Raw genomic sequence first — 14,394 nt, 5'->3', positions numbered from 1 at the left:
AAAGGGGTCAGGAGGTGTCTTCCCCCAGGGCAGGTTATCCTGTAACTGCTACTGCAGGGCTCCTTCCACTTTCCTCTGCAGCAGCTGGTGCTGGCACTGTCAGAGACAGGATCCTGGGTGCCGCGCTCTGATCTACTCTGGCAGCTTTTAATGAAGGCGAAACTAACAAAGTGATGGTGCTGTGAAATCACTAGCTTTCTAATTGTACCAATTATTGTGTAATAATTGTGAAATCATTTCCTGCATGTGAAATGTTCAGCTGGGGCGTGGAACTGATTCAGACTGGATGCTGTGTCCCAGAGAGCAGGCAATGGGTTCACGGGCATCTCTGCTTCTTGTCCTTCCTCCTGTCTCTAACTGGTGCAGACACCTCAAGCAGGTAGGAAGTAGGAGTGGCGAGAGTAGTGGTGGGCGTGGGGAATTCAGGGGTTGTGAGCTGAGTACCACACTCTGGTCCCCTGCAATTCAATCCTTGGCCACCCAGGAATGGGATTTTCCTGGATCTCTGTGTCCCCTCCCCTCTGTACCTTGTGCAAATCTCTCAGCGGGAAATGCATGGAGCGAGCACAGTGGCTTCTGGTGAGAATGTAGCACTATGGACACTGACTCCCTGCTGGGCAAGAGAGCAGCACAGAACATCCTGTTTGGAGAACACTACAGTGACCTTGCCTGCTCTCTGTTTAGCTCTCTGTTTACTCCAGCTTGATATTCCCCGGCTGAGTGAAATCTGCTCAGTGTGAAATGGTGCCAAACCTCTCCTGGCCTGTGACTGGCTAGAGCAGCCCCCAAAGCACCAGCATCTCTGGGCACCTTCACCCCACACCTCAAACAAAGCAGCAGCTAGCAGAAAACAGCTGACCAGAAAGGACCAGCCATCCTGTGACACTGCAGCCCCGGGCTGGTGCTCCCCAAAGGCCTGGGTACGGAGATGGGCCCTGCCAGGCACCCTGGGGGTTACCATACTGGGACTCCTTGGGACCCAGGGGCAGTAAATCCCACAGCCCTTTTAGCCCAGGTGGCTCCAGTGCCAGCGCCTCTACTCACCGCAGCCATGGCAGCATGACCCAGGGAGAGACGTCTCACAGATAGGATTCTACAGGTCAAAGCCAGACGCCTTCAATTCAACCCAGAACCCCAGAGGCCACAAGGGGGCTCTCAGTGCAGTGCACTGCTCCTGACACAGGCTGCAGGGTGCCTTCAGGGGCTGCCTCCAAAGCGCACACACTGCACTAGTCTGGAAGGGACAAAGGCCCAGATAAGGGGTGCTGAAGGAAGAATGGTCCAGTGGTTAGGGTGTTAGCCTGGGTCCTGTGGTCAATGCCGTGCTCTGCCATGGACTCCCTGTGACACCTTGGACAAGTCACCTCCACTCTCTGCCTCAGTTTCCCTGCCAAATGGAGACTAGCCCCCCTGCAGGGAGGGGGTGTGTGAGGCTAAACACAATACAGAGTTAGGGTGGCCAACTTTCTAATTTGTGAAAACTGGACATTGAGAGACAGAACCTCCCCTGCTCCACCTCTTCCCCCTAAGGCCCCACCCCTATTCCGTCTCTTTTCCCTAAGGCCCCGCCACTGCTCCTCTTTCCCCCGCCTGTCACTTGCTGCTCTCTCCATCTCCCGCCCCCTGCCAGCTGGGTGACGTGTGCAGGACGTTCTAGGTCGAGCCACGCTCTGGGGCTGCAGGGGTGACTAGGGCATGAAGAACCACGCTCTGGGGTGGGGGTGACTGGGGCAGAGTGTGGGAGGGAGAGACGCACGCCGGGGGTGGTGGGGTGACTGGGGCAGCCTGGAGGGGCAGCACCACAGGGGAGAGGCATAAAGGAGGCTGAGAAGGGGTCCCAGGCGGTGAATCTGGCCACCGGCCCTGCTCCTCAAATGCCGCATGCTTCAGGAGCCCTCCCCCGGACGCCAGCTGCTTGTACCTCTCTCTGCCAGAGCCAGGCAGTTCCTGAGTGCTCCTCCTACTCCAGCAGTAGCTGCTCTTCCCACCTTCCTAGCGGCAGAACGGAAGCCGATTGTGGACGGTTACTCAGGTCACTGGACTTTTGGTGTCCGGTCAGTAGTGCTGACTAGATACTGCCAGGTTCCCTTTTTGACCGGACTTTCCAGTTGAAAACCAGACACCTGGCAACCCTATAGAGTGCAGGTGCAGACACGACGGCAGCTGGATCCCACCGAGACACCAGACACCCTGAGCAGCAGGAGGAAATGTTGCTCTTATTTGCCCTGAGCTTTAGCAGGAACTCTCTTCCTTCCACCCTGGTGAGGCTGGGTGTGACGAGCTAAAGATAGCTCATCACCGGCATGAGGAAGGTACTGCAGCCCCCGTCTTCCCACTGCCGCCCCCCCCCCCCCCCCCAGACACACACCCTCCGAACCAGAATGGGGCACAGGCAGAAATCTGCTGAGTCCCGTGAGTGAGCTGGGGGGGGTTGCAGACAGCCATTCATTCCCACGTGCCCTTGGACGCTCTCCTGGGGGCTCAGATAGCGAGCCATAGGGAGCACTGATTGCACTGAAAACAAGTGCTGGGCAGAGCCCAGGGACAGGGCAGAGGCCCCAGCTCAGATAGGGATGGATGCACAGCGCGGTTTCTGGCCCAGGCAGGTGGAGGAAGCAGAGGGGTTTTGGAGGCAGCCAAGGGATCAGCCCAGTGATGGGGAAGAGAGATTCCCACCAGGAGAACGGCCAGGAAAGGACCTTCTTACCTTGGGCAGCGGAGCACGGAGAGCTGGAGCCACCAGGAGCCTTTGCAAAGGCAAGCTGTGAGGGATCCCTGAGAATGGAGCCTGTTTCCTGTCTGCTCAGAAGACTCTGCCCCAGAGTAATGAGCAAGAAGGGGAGGTGTGGAAGAGGAGGGATGCCTGGGTTCACAGGTGAGTGAGTCATCTTCCTCTTGGCAGCTGCAATACTCCCCAGACCTGCTGCTATTCTCAGGGTGCGGCCTGGACCAGGCACTGCAGATTCCACCCATTGACTCACACACGTTTGGCAGCTGTTCTTGCAACTGGGCTGCTGCTGAGAAGCTGAACGGCAGGTCCCCTCCCAGGGAGGGGGCTGTGGGAGGCAGGAGGCCGTGCATAGCACCTTGTAAATCAGCACTATTGGTGGTGTTATATCAGCAGTTCTCAAACTGTGGGCTGGGACTCCAAAGTGGGTCACCAGGGCTGGTGTTGGATTTGCTGGGGCCCAGAGCTGAAGCCAAAGCCCGAGCCCCGTCACTGGGGCCAAAGCTCAAGGGCTTCAGCCCTGGGTGGTGGGGCTCAGGTTATAGGCCTCCACCTGGGGCTGAAGCCCTTGAGCTTCACTTTGGCCCCCCCGCCCTGAGCACCGGCTCCGTACTCCCATTGTCCGGGAACCATGGCCAATGGAGCTGGTGCGGGGCGGAATGGTGCAGGTAAGAGCAGCACACGGAGCCTCCTGGTCCCCCGACCTAGGAGCTGGACCTGCTGGCCACTTCCGGGGCACAGCGCGGAGCCAGGACAGGCAGGGAGCCTGCCTTAGCCCCGCTGCGCCACTGAACGGGAGCCGCCCAAAGTAAGCCCACGCCCCAACCCCCTGCCCTAGCCCTGAGCTCTCCCAAACCCAGAGCCCCCTCCCGCACCCTGAACCCCTAATTTCTGGCCCCACCCCAGAGCCCGCACCCCCGCCAGAGCCCTTGCCCCCTCCCACACCCTATCTCCCTGCCCCAGGCCAGTGAAAGTGAGTGAGGATGGGTGGGGGAGAGTGAGCTACCGAGGGAGGGGAATGTAGTGAGTGGGGACGGGACCTCGGGGAAGGGACAGGGCTAGGATGTTCATTTTTGTGCCATTAGAAAGTTGGCAACCCTACCCTGCATGGGACCATAGGCAAGCCATTCCTTTGGGTCCGCTTCCCCCTCAGAACTCCCCTCCCACACAGGGTAGGGCTGCCAGGCATCTGGTTTTCGAGTGGAACACCCAGTTGAAAAGGGACCCTGGCGGCTCCAGTTGGCATCACTGACCAGGCCGTTAAAAGTCCAGTCAGTGGCACAGCGGGGGTTCTGTGCAGCTCTCGGAAGCGGCTGCCAGGTCCTTGCAGCCCCATGGCGCATGGGCAGCCAGGGAGGCTCCATGCGCTGCCCCCGCCCTGAGGGCCAGCTCCACAGATCCCATTAGCTGGGAACTGCAACCAATGGGAGCTCTGAGGGTGGCACCTGCGGGCACGAGGGCGGTGCACGGAGCCTCCCTGGCCACCCATGCATCTAAGGCCTGCAGGGACCTGGCGGCTGCTTCCCATAAGCTGTGATAAGCGCCGCTGAGACCCCACGTCCCAACCCCCTGCCCCAGTCTGGAGTCCCCTCCCACACCCAAACTCCCTCCCGGAGCCTGCACCCCCCAGCCTCCTGCCACAGCCCTGAGACCCCTCCTGCACCCTAACCCCTCATCCCCAGCCCACTCCAGAGCCTGCACCCTCAGGTGGAGTCCTCACCCCTCCTCTGCACTCCAACCCCCTGCCCCAAAGTGAGTGAGGGTGGGGAAGAGCAAGCAACGGAGGGAGGGGGATGGAGTGAGTGGGGGCGGGGCCTTGGAGAAGGGGTGGGACAGGGTGGGGCCTCAGGGAAGGGGTTGGGCAGGGGTGTTCAGTTTTGGGTGAGCAACTCTAACCCAGGGCAGTAGTGAGACTTGAGTCCCTGCTGTCCAGAGGCCTTAGGCAACACACTGGCATTAATGGAGCTTTGGAGCTGGCCTCCTCAGAAAAGAGCGACCTGGGTGACTGGCCTGATCCCAGGGCCGGCGCAACCCATTAGGCGACCTAGGCGGTTGCCTAGGGTGCTACAATTTGGGGGGCGGCGACCGCGGCGGTATTTCGGTGGCAGGACCTTCCGCCGCCTCTGTGGGGGGCGGCATTTTGGGGTGGGACCTTCCGCCGCCTAGGGCGGCAGAAAAGCTGGCGGCGCTCCTGCCTGATCCTCGTTACTTTTCTTGGGTTGTTGTCCCCAATGCAAGTGACGGCATAAGCCCTGCCCACCATCACTGTGCTACTCATGCCTTAGCAACTAAACAAGGCATCCGCTCACCACCATGGCAGGCCTACCTTTCTTAGGCACTGGCATACGCTGCTCTGGGAGCACTGCACTCGGATGTGACGGGCCGTTTCCTCAAATGTGTGTGAAGTTTGTGGATTGTGGCACTGCTGAATCATGGGAAGATTGTCCCGCTCTGAGTCTCTGATGTAACAACAGCTCACATGTGCACTCACTCATGGGACTTGCCCAATGTAAATAGGAAGAGAGCATTGCAGGGGAATTTTTTGTGTACTATTTTGCAATTACACTGGTTTCAAAAGAACAGAAAAATTCCAGCTAAGGGCCACACGTTCACAAGTGTTAGATTCACAAATGTTGGTGCATGCAATACCTGCAGTTGAGGGAGGAAACTGACCATTTGCATACCTCACCATCCTATTACAGTGCACTAGCAAGATGCCTCGGGGGAACACCCTACACTCCCATGTTCATCCTTGTAAAATGATTGTGTGGTATCCAGTGCAAAGTTTGTCATGTCGGTATCTTTGGCAGGGCCAGCTCTAGGCACCAGCGAAGGAAGCAGGTGCTTGGGGCGGCCAATGGAGAGGGGCGGCACGTCCGGGTCTTCGGCGGTAATTCGGCGGTGGGTCCCTCAGTCCTGCTCGGAGGGAAGGACCCGCCGCCGAATTGCCACCGAAGAATGAAGTGGCACGGTAGAGATCGCGGTTTTATCTTTTTTTTTAATTTGTATTTTTATTTTTATTTTTTTGCTTCGCCGCTTGGGGCAGCAAAAAAGTTGGAGCTGGCCCTGGTCTTTGGAAGGTTCATGATGCACTGAGCATTGTTGTTACAGTAATGTTATAGGTTATAATTTATTTCACGTATGTAGTTATGAGGCTGAAAATGTATCCTCATGGCTTAAAGTAAGCTCAGGCAAAAACTCTCCAGGAGCAGAGGGGCAGTTCACACCTCGTCAGGGCAGGAATGGGACAAACCTAGCCCAGCCTCACAGGAATAAAGGACACTGGCCTAGGCAACAACAAAAGAATCTGTAAGACTCTAGAAGGAGTCACCCCCCTTCCTTTGGTCAGTTTGGAACTGCGATGAGGTAATGCTCACCTGATTCTGAAGAGGGGGGCAAAGTCAAGAGGGAAGAAAAGACATGATAAAAAGGAGAGACATTTGCCATGCTCTTCCACCTCCATCTACAGACATCACCATCAAGTGACTGAAGCACTGATCAGGGGAGAGCCTGACTGAAGAGCAACCAGCCAGCCTGTGGTGAGAAGCATCTAAGTTTGTAAGGGCACTGAAAGTGTTAAAATCTGCTTAGAATGCATTTTGCTTTTATTTCATTTGACCAAATCTGACTTCTTGTGCTTTGACTTATAATCACTTAGAAATCTATCTTTGTAGTTAATAAATTTGTTTGGTTGTTCTACCTGAAGCAGTGCATTTGGTTTGAAGTGTCAGAGACGCCCTTGGGATAACAAGCCTGATACATATCAAGTTCTTTGTTAAATTGGCAAACTCATATAGGCTTGCAGCGAGCATAACTGGACACTGCAAGACGGAGGTTCGTAGGGTTGTGTCTGGGGCCGGAGATATTAGCTAGTGTCATTCGGATGCACAATCCAAGGAGCAGCTTACATACCAGAGGCTGTGCATAAACAGTCCAGGAGTGGGGGTTCTCTCAGGGTAAGGCTGGCTCCCAGAGTCAAAGATTGGAGTGACCTAGCAGATCATCGGTCCGGATAACACCAGAGGGGAACATCACACAAGGTCACTGAATATGCAGCTTAGACACAATTTCTGTCCTAATATTTATGGAAATACACCACTACCCAGTAGCATAGCTAGCGGGATGCAGGAGAAGCAGCTGCTTCCCCTCAGCACATTTCCCAAAAGCGGCACCTGCTGGGCTGGCACTGGGGGCAGCACAGCCGGAGGAGCCATGGGAGGAGGGGGGGCGGCAGGCATGGCCGGAGGAGCGAGGGGGCCGGCTCCTCGGCCATTGCGCCCCACGGGGCCCCAACATCACCGCAGGCGCAGCCACCTCCTGCGGCGGCTCAGGGCTCAGCGGCCAAGCGCTCCCCGCCCCGAACCGGAGCCAAAGCCGGGATCCGCCCATGGTACAGGGCCGGGATCGGCCGGGGACAGGCGGTGGCGCAGGACAGCCGGGCCGGCACTGGGGGCAGCACGGCCGGAGGAGCCATGGGAGGAGGGGGGGCGGCAGGCACGGCCAGAGGAGCGAGGGGTCCGGCTCCTCGGCCATTGCGCCCCACACGGCCCCAACATCGCCGCAGGTGCAGCCACCTCCTGCGGCAGCTCAGGGCTCGGCGGCCAAGCGCTCCCCACCCCGAGCCGTAGCCGTAGCCGGGATCCGCCCGCAGTGTGGGGCTGGGATCGGCCGGGGACAGGCGGCAGCGCAGGACAGAAGGTGAGCGGCGGTGGTCTGGTGTCTTGCACTGGGGGGTCCCCTCTGGGCGAGGGGCTCCCCGGGGCCCGCAGGGCAGGGGTGCAGGCTGTGCTGTCTGGACGGGAGGTCCTGGCGCGGCACTGGAGCCCGGGGCGGGGGGGATGGGACCCCGTGGTTGGGGTCGGGCGGTGCAGCCCGGCGGGGGACACCTGCAGAGCGGGCTGGGCAGGAGAGACTCTCCCAGGACTGCGGGGGGGACGGGGATATCCACACCCCTGGGAAGCCCACAGGAGTCCTGAGCTGGGCCCTGGGGTTAATCTGGGAGGGGAAACGGAAGGAGCCCGGGGGGGGCATGGCCAGAGGAGGAGCCAAGGGGGGAGGGCCTTTTTTATGTTTGCTCCCCTTACACTTAGACCCTGGCTACACCACAGCCTCTACCCCAATATAAGGTGGTAAAGCAGTGCTCCGGGGCGGCGGGGTTGCACACGCCGGCGAATCAAAGCAAGTTTGATATAACATGGTTTCACCTATAATGCGATAAGATTTTTTTGGCTCCCAAGGACACCGTTATATCGAGGTAGAGGTGTAGTCTCCTAAATCTCCCGGAGAACAGCACTACAGATTTATTCTGGCCTCCCTCCCCCCAAAAGCTGCTACAGGTGTAATTTTAAACCGTGTTAGTTAAACCAGAGAGAGACAGTGTGCGCGCGCGCGCAACATTGGGTTTAAACACAGCCCAGTGGAACTTGTGTGCGTAGAGGAGCCCATCAATGGAGGGATGGCCACGCCAAACCTGCGCGGTGCTGTAAGCCTGTTGAGCCCAATCACTACACCAGTCCACAGGTTTGGGGGCTGTCTCAACTGAGGGGGGGGAGGCTGAGGCAAAGTGCCCCTCTTGTACAGGTGCTGGGTCCAGAGCAGTTCCCCAGAAAACCCCCATTGTGGCTGAAAAGGCCTTGGGCTCCTTCTGCCAGGAGAGGAGAATAAGGACGGGTCACCCTTATCCAGTGGGAACCCGGCTGGCCTAACCCTAACCCTCTAACACAGAACAAGTGGCCAGCTGGTGGGGGGCCAGGGGCTGCAGGGCAAGCTCTCCCACACTACAGGTTTGACACTCTTTCATTCCATCGCCTCCAGCCTGTGGGCGCCCCTGGCAGTGCCACAATGCTCCCTCCAGGCCAAGCCCAGGCAGGGGGTGCTGTGGGGAGCTGGCATTGCCCAGGCCTATGCTGGACCTGCTCAGGAGGGCTGTCAGTCTAGCACTACTAGTGCTTGTGCTGTCGTGGCTCCCAGCAGCACACACCTGGCCCTCGGCCTGGAGCTCCTCTCTCACAAAGCCCCGGCCCTGGTGACTCGGCTCCTGCCCCGGGCCCAACAGTGGAGCCACTCTAGGCTCATTCTTCCTCCCCATCCCTGTCCTTGGGCCAAGCTGCAGCGCTGCCAATGATCATACAGCCCAGCTTGGCCTGGCCCAGCTTGGGGGAGAGGGAGGCAGGGTGTGTGTGGGTGCAAGGCTGGGCCTTTCCAGCCTCTCTCAGAGGCTGCCGACTTCACTTTTGTTATAGAAAATTAGATCTGGCAAGAGCCATGTGGCTCAGGCTGCCCATTAGCATTGGCGCCTGCAAGCTGGGAGCTCAGCTCTTCTCCCCACTCCTACCGCAACGGGCCTGATTCCAGCCTGTCTCCACTGCTGCATCCTGCCCCAGGAGCCCCTCACCCCCATGCCCAGGGACACAGCTAGGCCCTAGCACCAGTATGGGGTAAGGTAGAGTGCCTTGGGCAGGAGCCGCCCATCTGGCAGCCCAACCTGTTTGGTATTGTCCATTGGTGATAGCTCCTTGGGGCAGGCCTCAGGTCAGGCTTCGTGCTAAGCGCCACAGGCTGTGGATGCAGAACAAGTAACTCTCACGCTGTCTGGGCAGCCAAGGACTCAGTGCGAGAGTAAATTTAAACCAAGGGCTGTTGCTAAGAGGGCTTTAGTTTATGGCTTAATAACACATGAAAATTAATTCAGATTAAGGTAGAGTGTGAATTTAACAAGCAATAGCTAATCCTGAATAGCTGCCCATGTGGACAAGCCCTTAGGCACACAGCTACTGTACTTGAAAGCCTGTGATTTTCCCATTTGCTAATCACCTTGGACATGTTCCAAGGATCTTTTGGTCCTAGGCCATTTTCCCTTCAGTTTAGCACACCCTGTGACCTCATGCTGTCCGAGCTGGGCTATGAAAGGAACTGTGGTGCCTTCCCTCACCTCCTGATGCCCTACGTTGATATCTGGGCACAAGAAAGAGGGGCAGGTGGGTGGTGAGCGCACATGTGCAGACTCTACCTCAAAGAGCTCCTGCTACTGGCAAGTAACCTTCATTTTTAATTGGAGAGGCTGCTGCACATTATTCCCACTCCTAGGAATCTGGAGAGACTGAGGAACTGGGGTTACTTAGTCTGCAGAAGAGAAGAGTGAAGGGGGGATGTGATAGCAGCCTTCAACTACCTGAAAGGGGGTTCCAAAAAGGATGGAGCTAGGCTGTTCTCAGTGGTGGCAGATGACAGAACAAGAAGCAATGGTCTCAAGGTGAGTGGGGGAGGACTAGATTGGATATTAGGAAAAACTATTTCACTAGGGTGGTGAAGCATTGGAATGGGTTACCTAGGGAGGTGGTGGAATCTCCATCCTTAGAGGTTTTTAAGGCCCGGCTTGACAAAGCCCTGGCTGGGATGATTTAGTTGGTGTTGGTCCTGCTTTGAGCAGGGGATTGGATTCATAGAATATCAGGGTTGGAAGGGACCTCAGGAGGTCGTCTATTCTAATCCCCTGCTCAAAGCAGGACCAACACCAACTAAATCATCCCAGGTCTCTTCCAACCCTAATATTCTATGATTTCGTGTATGAACTATCCTTGGTGAATATACGTTGGCCAGCCATCCCCGTAGCTCTCTGAAACATAGCCTGACATATTAGACTGCGTAAGTGCACACTGCCATATGCCTCAAACAGCTTCTTACTGTGATGAGAGGATATGTTGCTAAGCCTAGAATTATGGCTTGCATCATCTGAAAACCTTGCCAGTGGAAGGAAGGCTTTGCCTATTGTGGAATCCAGGACAGGTCCAATAAATTCTACTTTCTATACTAGAAACAGGACAGACTTATCTGTGTTGATCAGCAGGCTAAGCACATTGAACATGAACCAGATAACATCTATACTGGACAATGCTTGCTACCTGGCTCAACCTCTTACTGACCAGTTGTCCAGATAGCGGAAGATGTGGACTCCTGATCTCCAAAGGAAAGCCGCTACCGCGGCCATACAATTTGCAAATATACAAGGGACAGCTGACAGAGAAAGGGGCAGCACTGTGAACTGATAGTGAGAACTACTGACTGAATTTCAGAAACTTTTTGTGGCCCCATGGATTGCCATGTGACAGTAAGAGTCCTTTAAGTCAAGAGCAGTGCACCAGTGCCTTGGCTCCAGGCAAGGAATAACGGAAGCTAGAACGATCATCCAGAATTTTAATTTCTTAAGGAACTTGTTTAACTCTCTCATACCTCAATAGGCCTGAGATAGCTCCCTCCTTTGCTTTTGGGATCAGGAAGTATTGGGAGTAAAAACAACTTCCTCTGAGCAACAGAGGGACTTCTTCTAGAAGCAACAAGCAGCAGCAACTGTGTCTCTCACAACACCATGGCTTCAAGAGAGAAGTCCCTGAAGGAGGGACAGGAAGGAAGTGGGGGGGGGGGGATAGAAATTGAAGGGTGTATCCCACTTCCACTGTGCTTAGAACCCTCCGATCCATGGTGATGTGGCCCAAGCACAATGGAAATGGGACAGGCAAGTTGCAAAAAGCGGGGAAGGGAAAGAGCACTTTTGGAATTGGTATTCTGTCCTCGACCAACCCACCAAAATGTGCTCTTGGAGGATGCAGCCCACATGGCAGGGGCAGAGGGTTGTGGTTGATGTCTCTTGTAACCCCTACCCATCCTCCTTGGCAGATCACAGACTCAGAGGTACAAACCCCAGGAATCACTGGGTCTGATAGGGGTGCAAGGACCCCTTTCTGCCACTGGTCTATAAATCCCTAGGAGCCTCAGAGTCACTCTGGAGTCCCTATGCAGACTCTGCACAATCTCAGTTTTTCCTGAGAAGAGTGACAGCTCCTCAGACGGGAGGCCAAGGATTGCTTGTTGAACCTCCAGGGAGACCAGAGGAAGAAAGATCGTTACATAATGATGGCGAAGGCCACGCACTGAGATACAGAGTTAGCTGCACCTAGACCAGCCTGTAGAGCTGTTCTAGGAACCAACTTGCCCACTTCCACCATCACCTCCAATTCTTGTTTTGTGTCGTCTGGGAGCTTGTCCTTAAACTTTGAAATTGTATCCCACAGGTAAAATCATTGCTCCCCAGCAGGTTTGCTGGTTTGCAAATCAAAGCTGTAATTCTCCTGTGGAATAAAGCTTCCATCCAAACAAGTCTAGTTTCTTAGCCTCCTTGTTTTTTGGAGTCAGTGCCTGGTGACCATGTCTCTCCCTTTCATTAGCTGCAGATACTTCCGGGAAGCCTGGAGGGGGACGGTTGTAGAAAATGTTCGAACTGCTGAGAGGGGACATAGTATCTCTTCTCTGCTCTTTTCGCAGTAGGTGGTATGGATGCTGGGCTCTGCCTAGAATAGGTTATTCTAAAGTAGACTCTAGAATAGCCTCATCAACTGGCAGAGTTATCCTCAGTGGAGCTGCCAATGTGAAAATGTCCACAAGCCTTTGGGACTATTCCTGGAGCTCCTGTGTGTGGACATCCAGAGCCAAAGCCATCCTTCTCAACAACTCCTGATGGGCTTTTCAGTCATCCAATGCTTGGGACAGAGGCTCCCCCACAACAGCCTCATCATGGGATGAGGAAAATGGTGCCAATGACTCTTGGGGCTGATCCTGTCACAACTCTTCCCAGCGTAGCTTGTGAGAATGGTCCTGTCCTGGCATGGTGCCAGACCCAGCACTGAGAGTGAGCTGCTTATAGCAATGTTCTTGATAAGCAGCCAAGAAAGTATCTTGGCTTTATCTTTGAAAATTCGTGGCGATCGAGGGAGGTCCTGGACAATTGGAAAAAGGCAAATATAGTGCCCATCTTTAAAAAAGGGAAGAAAGAGAACCCAGGGAACTACAAACCGGTCAGCCTCACTTCAGTCCCTGACAAAATCATGGAGCAGGTACTCAAGGAATCCATTTTGAAGCACTTGGAGGAGAGAAGGTGATCCAGAACAGTCAACATGGATTCACCAAGAGCAAGTCATGCCTGACCAACCTGATTGCCTTCTATGATGAGATAACTGGCTCTGTGGATATGGGGAAAGCGGTGGATGTGATATAGCTTGATTTTAGCAAAGCTTTTGATACGGTCTCCTACAGAATTCTTGTCAGCAAGTTAAAAAAGTATGGATTGGATGAATGGACTATAAGGTGGATAGAAAGCTGGCTAGATTGTCGGGCTCAACGGGTAGTGATCAACGGCTCGATGTCTCGTTGGCAGCTGGTATCAAGTGGAGTGCCCCAGGGGTCGTTTTTATTCAACATCGTTATTAATGATCCGGATGATGGGATTAATTGCACCCTCAGCAAATTTGCAGATGACACTAAGCCGGGGGCAGAGGTAGATACGCTGGAGGGTAGGGATAGGGTCCAGAGTGACCTAGACAAATTGGAGGATTGGGCTATAAGAAATCTGATGAGGTTCAACAAGGACAAGTGCAGAGTCCTGCACTTAGGAAGAAAGAATCCCATGCACTGACTGCTACAGGCTGGGTACCGACTGGCTAAGCAGCAGTTCTGCAGAAAAGGACCTGGCGATTACAGTGGACGAGAAGCTGGATGAGAGTCAGCAGTGTGCCCTTGTTGCCAAGAAGGCCAACGGCATAATGGGCTGTATTAGTAGGAACATTGCCAGCAGATTGAGGGAAGTGATTATTCCCCTCTATTCGACACTGGTGAGGCCACACGTGGAGTATTGCATCCAGTTTAGGTCCCCCCACTACAGAAGGGACGTGGACAAATTGGAGAGAGTCCAACGGAGGACAACGAAAATGATTAGGGGGCTGCGGCACATGATTTACGAGGAGAGGCTGAGGGAACTGGGGATATTTAATCTGCAGAAGAGAAGAGTGAGGGGGGATTTGATAGCAGCCTTCAACTACCTGAAGGGGGGTTTCAAAGAGGATGGAGCTCGGCTGTTCTCAGTGGTGGCAGATGACAAAACAAGGAGTAATGGTCTCAAGCTGCAGTGGGGGAGGTTTAGGTTGGATATTGGAAAACACTATTCCACTAGGAGGGTGGTGAAGCACTGGAATGGGTTCCCTAGGGAGGTGGTGGAATCTCCATCCTTAGAGGTTTTTAAGGTCAGGCTTGACAAAGCCTTGGCTGGGATGATTTAGTTGTGTTGGTCCTGCTTTGAGCAGGGGGTTGGACTAGATGACTTTCTGAGGTCCCTCCCAACCCTGATATTCTATGATTCTAAGTAGGTTGGGAAGGATGTACGGATGCTCTGGACAAAGGTGGGAACCCCCATGAGTTCTGAAAGGGCCATTGATATGGCCCTGTTCCCTGTGTGCAGACCAAGGGTCCTGGCAGTATGCACCTGCTGGATTTGGGAGTGAAGCCAGGGTGGGCAGGCTCTGAATGCTGCCCCGATTGGTACCACTACGGAGAAAGCTCTCTGACAACTGTGCCCTGAAGTGCACATACATCTACAGTGGAATAGATATGTGCAATCACTCAAAGAGCCACTACTGTTGTCTTGCTCAGGCCAGGCCAATAAGCCATGGCTCCGTTGTGTTTGATTTTCCCGAGAACTCCCTGAATTGGAGGAACTGGGAAAACACAAAGAGGAGACCGTCTCCCCAGTCTAGAAAAAAATCATCCAGATGGACAGGTTGTCTGCTCCTGTTCTGGAGCACATTTGGAGTTGTACCTTATTGCGAACAGGTCTCTCTCTA

At 54.8% G+C, this 14,394-nt stretch overlaps 1 protein-coding gene across 14 annotated transcripts in view; it reads right to left on the bottom strand.

Moving 5' to 3' along the window:
- Positions 1–3,174, bottom strand: part of PTAFR (platelet activating factor receptor) — a 50,164-nt gene extending 46,990 nt beyond the window's left edge. For 7 of the 14 annotated variants that reach the window (XM_065577234.1, XM_065577241.1, XM_065577231.1 and 4 more), the window contains exon 1: positions 2,708–3,168. The gene's annotated coding sequence lies outside the window, so the exon portion shown is untranslated. Of the gene's footprint in view, positions 1–1,921; positions 2,191–2,707 lie in introns of all 14 variants that reach the window. The other 7 variants (XM_065577246.1, XM_065577245.1, XM_065577249.1 and 4 more) reach the window with 5 other exon arrangements.
- Positions 3,175–14,394: the final 11,220 nt, after the last annotated feature.

Source organism: Chrysemys picta, chromosome 23, assembly GCF_011386835.1.
Source record: "Chrysemys picta bellii isolate R12L10 chromosome 23, ASM1138683v2, whole genome shotgun sequence".
In the NCBI taxonomy this organism is placed as follows: domain Eukaryota; kingdom Metazoa; phylum Chordata; order Testudines; family Emydidae; genus Chrysemys; species Chrysemys picta.
Note: the sequence above shows the minus strand (reverse complement) of the source record. Positions and strands in the feature narration are given on the sequence as shown.